The sequence below is a fragment of the Sapajus apella genome, unplaced genomic scaffold (genome assembly GCF_009761245.1).
Source record: "Sapajus apella isolate SASKATOON/1434 unplaced genomic scaffold, GSC_monkey_1.0 scaffold262, whole genome shotgun sequence".
NCBI lineage: Eukaryota > Metazoa > Chordata > Mammalia > Primates > Cebidae > Sapajus > Sapajus apella.
Window position 1 is genome coordinate 306,225 of NW_022437202.1, and position 5,444 is coordinate 311,668.

Consider the following 5,444-nt stretch of genomic DNA (forward strand, 5'->3'; position numbering starts at 1 on the left):
TTTTTTTTTTTTTTTTTTTTTTTTTTTAAGTTGGTGTTCCAGTCGCCTGTTGAAGAGGTGCTGCGGTGTGTGTTTTTTCCCGTGCGACAACTCACTGTGCTGGCTTAAACAGCAGCACTGAGATTTGTGGTGCTTTTTTTGCCCTGGAATCTACTGTCCTGGCTCCCTGCTCAGTCCCCTTTTTAAACAGACGAATGGGTGACTTCCTGTGGCTCCAATCGCCAGCCAAAAGGGCACCCGGACCAGTGTATTTTGCACGGAGAACCACTGCTCCAGGGCGCCGACAAAGCAGCCGCGTGGGGCAAAGCGGTGGTGCCGGCCGGCACGCGCTGGCTGAAACAGCCACGCTGGCGACCCGTGGAGCTCCTCCGCCTGGGAATTTCCTAGTCTGTGGGCAATAAAAATGCGGCGTCCACTCACCCTCTGCGCTTTCACTGGGAGCAGCAATCCTGAGCTCTTCCTAAACAGCCATCTTGGATCCAGGCATCCTATTTATTTATTTTTTAAGTTAGAATCGGGACAGGTACGTTTCTGCCTTACTTTTGCATGTTCATTTGCATGCTAATTTATGTTTTTGCATATTAATGGTTATATTTTCATTGTAGGGCTTGCATGGGAACCCTAGCCTGCCCTAGGCGCTAGGGTTATGGTTAGGGTTAGGGTTCAATTAGGGTTAGGTGTTAGGATTGGGGTTGGGGTGGGGGTTAGGCTTAGGGCTAGGCTTAGGGGTTAGGGTTTAGGGGTTAGGGGTAGAGTTTAGGGGTACGGTCAGGGTCAGGGTTGGGTTCAGGGTTAGGGTTAAGGGTTAAGGATTAGGGTTAGGGCTAGAGGGTTAGGGTTACAGGGCTAGGGTTTGGGGTTAGGGTTAGGGGTTAGGTTTAGGCTTTAGGGTCAGGTTCAGGTTTAGGGTTTAGAGGTTAGGGTTAGGGTGTTTGGGTTAGAGTTAAGGTGTTAGGGTTGTGGTTAAGGATTAGGGTTGGGGTTGGGGTTAGGATTAGGGCTTAGTGTTGAGGTTACAGCGTTGTGGTTAGGGTTGCGTTAGGTTTAGGGGTTAGTGTAGAGGCAAGGGCTAAGAGATTAGAGTTAGGAATTAGTGTTAAGGTTTAGAGTTTAGGGTTTATGGGTAGGGTTAGTGTTAGGGTTAGATAGGGTTTGGGCTAGTATTTGGGTTGTGGTTAGGGGTTAGGTTTAGGTTTAGGGTTAGGTTTGGTGTTATGGTTAGTGTTTAGGATGAGGATTATGTTTGGCAGTTAGGGTTAGGGTTAAAGGTTTAGGGTTAGTGTTAAGTTTAGCGATTGGGGTTACCATTGGGGTAGGGTTAGGTGTTAGGTTTAGGGGTTTAGGTTTAGGCTTGTTGGTTAGGGTTAGGGTTTAGGGTTAGGGCTGGAGTTGGGGTCAGGGTCAGGAGTTCAGGGTTTGGGTCAGGGCCATGCTGGGAAAGTAAGTTGCTCTGGCTGACTTTTGAGTACTGTGAGTTCAACAGTGTTGATGCCAGCGTGGGTATTACTTGACTGGGGAGTAGGTTGGCTGAGGGCCAGGGTGGGCTAGGGTAGGGGGTAGTGTGGCCAGGGAACTTGAATCCCTGGTGGATTTCTGATTCCTGTGGTGAGAAGGAAAACAGGACCTGGAGAGGTGGACACAGAGGCAGGCCTACTGACTACTTGTTGCTGGCAATCAGAAAGCTGGGGGTCTTGGTGCAGGCAGCGAACAGGCTTCTAATGTGAGGTTCAGTAGTGCCAGCAAAGTGGGGGAAACTTTCAGTATTGGGCTAGGTCAACACTTCGGCTGTATTTCTGTTCCCTTTGCACAGCTTGAGGAAATCGATTGGATAGAATCGCACATCATGCAGTGGGCAGATGGCAATAAGTACCCGTGGTGAACAAGTTTCTCCTGCTAATTGGAGATCATTAGAATTGAATTCAGTTTCTCTTAGAATATGATCAGGTATAAACCTCAGTTAAACTTTTTCTGAAAGAGGGAGCATCCAAAGACAATGACTGAGCTATAGAGAGTAAGAATCATACTAGAGTTGAATTGAGTCAGGTTTAGGAAGCAAGTTGATTGCATCAATTAAGCAGGCTCTTTTCAATTTACTGACACTGGGGCCTTCGGTTTTATTCAGTATAGCATGCCAGTATTGGAGTATCCAAAGGCCTTTCTAGATGGAGACAGAATAACTGAATTGAACATCCAGTGTGCCTGTAAATATCCAGGCTCAGGGCTGTGAAAACCCTTCTGCTGGTTATGTTCAGGGTTAAACCCCCTGAAGTCTCTCGTGAGGACTTCAGTGCATGCTGGGCTCCTGGGCAGCACCACGAATGCCTTTACCAAGACATGCCAACTTGTATCCCAGAATGAAGCAGATATGGCTGTGTCGTGGCCCTTGCTCCCTACCACACAGAGCATCACAGGGCTGGCCCATGCTGTTTCCAGAGGAGGGTCGCTTGTGTTGAGAGCTCTGTGGACCCACACCCTTATTGAACTCACAGTTCTTGGGGTTGCTCAGCCTAGACTTGTACCAAACGTGCCCTGAAGCAAAGCCCCTGTGACTGCATAAGCCACTTGGCCACAGTCCTCCCATGGAGGCCTCTGTGACTGCTCAGTGGAGAGGGCAGGACATGTGTCCCCACTCAGGTCACACAGTGAGAAGGAAACAACAGATATAGCCTCTTGCTGATAATACTGACTCTGGCCCGTGTTTGCCTTGCCCAAGGCAAAGAGGAAGGTGAGGTTGGCTTGCCAAGCCCTTGAGCAATGGGAGTGGGGGTGGGAAGGGGATGAGCCCCTGCAGAGAGTTGGGTTGTGTCCTCCAGGAACAAAAGGAGAGGCGAAGGCATCACCAGAGGCCCTGTGTTTCCATCAGGTTCCCATGCTTGTCAGGGCTTCTCTCTTGAGTCACTGATAGGAGATGTGAATTATGCCCAGAGATGTCTCATCTTGAGGAAGGAAGACCTTCCTTTTGTTCACTTTCAGGACTCTTAGTGCCATATGAAGTAGTAAAAGGCAGTCTTGGCCAGATCAGTGTTACATTGATTCTAAAATTACAGTGTCCTTGTTAGACATCTGTTTTAGGTGCTGAAGTGTGTTTGAAGAGTGCATTGAGAAAAAGGAAGTATTTCTTAATTGATTTAAATCAGTATTAATAGTATATGCCTAATAAAAAAAAATTTGCACAGGTAAATTCTCTCACTTGTGAATGGGAGAAGCTGCCCCAGGAGTCTGTGAGTGAGGGTGGTGTTCTCTGAAACCTGGCTCTGAAAGATTTTGTTGTTGGTAGAAATACCAGGGGTTGAGGAAGAAGGGAGCTAGCATCTGCTAAAACTTGCACGTGAACGAGGGTTGATGTGATACACTATGGCCTAGAGAAGGCCCAGGTGAAAATCTCTGGAGTCTTTCAGAGCTGGGCAGACAGGTGCCCAGCAGAGCCCGGGGCTTGCTCCCTTTTCAGTCATTCCTGAGCCCTTCGAAGGGAGACCCAGACACTGCACGCTGTGCTTTGGACATTCTGGCCTGGTGTGTCTGAAGGTTGCCTCAGTCCTCATGGTGCAAACACAGTTTATCTAGGAAGTCACATAATGACACTGAAATCCTGCAGACCAGAATCCATTTGTCAGCAGGAGCAGCAGCCCAGCACCAGCGTCTTCTGGCTCCTCTGAGAGCTGCCTGCATTGGGCGAGGGGAGCCATGCCAAGGGTCCAGGCTGCTTTAGGCCATCTGGGCCCTACTTGTCAGGGGACAGATGGTTTTTCTTTATTGTAAAATAGTGGACTTTTAAAACCTGTTGACTAAGCAGTAATTAATTTATATTTGTGAAAAATGCCACTGTCCTAGTGATTTCTGATGTAAATAATGTTGTTTATATAGTATGTATTAACTTTTCTTACATTGTAAAACTGCTGTACTTTTGATTCTTCTATATTAAAAGGTGTTACTGAGGATTTTTAGAATTGGGCTAACACGTTGCGTTGCAGTGCATTGTGGCATGAGCTGTGTGCCTAGAGATACCGCCTGGTCTCCCTTCCTCAGTTGCTGGGTCACATCTAGATTTCCTGACAGCTTGTGAAGAAAGCTGCATTTCCCTCTACCCAGTAGAGTGGCATTGTTGCATTCAAGCCTTAACACCACAGGTTTCTAAAGCTAGTCCTGAGCACACCGCTGCTGAGGTTCATAGTTCCCTGGTTGAGCAACTCCAGGCCATGGCCCACAGCTCCACACTCGAGGGAGGACTGGAATTGCTGAAACCTGTAGTTAATTCCCCTGGGTTAGTGCTGCCTGGGAGGATACTGGGATACCTGGAGTGGGGGCGCACCCCCTTTGTGCTGAAGGAAATAAAAACACCGTGTCTGCCAGCCTGTAGCTTTGAGGGTAATTTAACAGATGGGCTACGGGGGGATGGCATTTTATAATGGAAAAACCGACACAAACGTTAGCTCTAGCATTCTGGCTCGGGGAAGGCCCAGCTCTGCTGCAAACCAGACAGAGGAAGGGTGGCACAGCCTGTGGGTGGAGAGCTCTGTCTGAATAGGGCTTGAAGTTTCCCAGATTCACAGTTTTCACTCATGTTTTGGTGACTCTGAGACCAAACTAAATCCCTGTGAAGCTCTTAAGTCTTGATACCAAATAAGCCCATGTGTCTACCCAGAGCTGAGGGTCAACTCCTGTGACTGCTGTCAGCCCAGAGGACTTGGATGTGGTGGTCTGCAGGAGTCCATGGCGGTCCTTGACAGTTCTGGCCTGTGCTGGAGCCGGAGGCTGGGGTTTCCAGTTCACGTAGTTCTTGAGAAAGATGAAGAAAAGCTTAGAGCTCTTCGTGCCCATAAAGAAACAACTCACAACCATGTTGTAACTCATGACTCAACTGGAACAATTGGGGGAAACTTTAAGAACAAGTACTGCAATAATCAGCTTATTATGATTCACAGTAGCAGCAAGCCTTCGAAACTGCCAGCTGCCAAAACACCTGTCTTTTACTGGAAGCGACCGCCCAGATCCTCCCCTCTCCCTCCTCCCTGGTGGGGCCTCACAGGCCTGACATCACAGCAAGCCCTCAACTAGTGCCAACAGAAAGGTCATTTACTGAAACCCAAGTCCCTGCAGTTTGCCAGACCAGAGACAGCTCCAGATTGCAACCTGTGGCTTTTAAATGAGCAGGACATGCTCTGACATAAGGCTTTGCCTTAACTCAAGCCCCCTGCACCGGTCCTGTCCGTCATCTCTTATGGGACTCATTTGTTCTCCCAGTGAAGTATTGAAATTCGAGATTAAATTAACACCAAGACAAAAGTATGCCAAATTGCAGGGTCTTTATTGCCAGCGACCACAGAGGACTCACTTCTCTCCAACCTGTGGCATCAAACTCAGGGAGAGCAGAGTTTTTAAGCTGAAAAACCACATCCTGGTTTTAGGACCCAGAGGGTGAGGAGCAGGGATGAGCATGAAGGGCT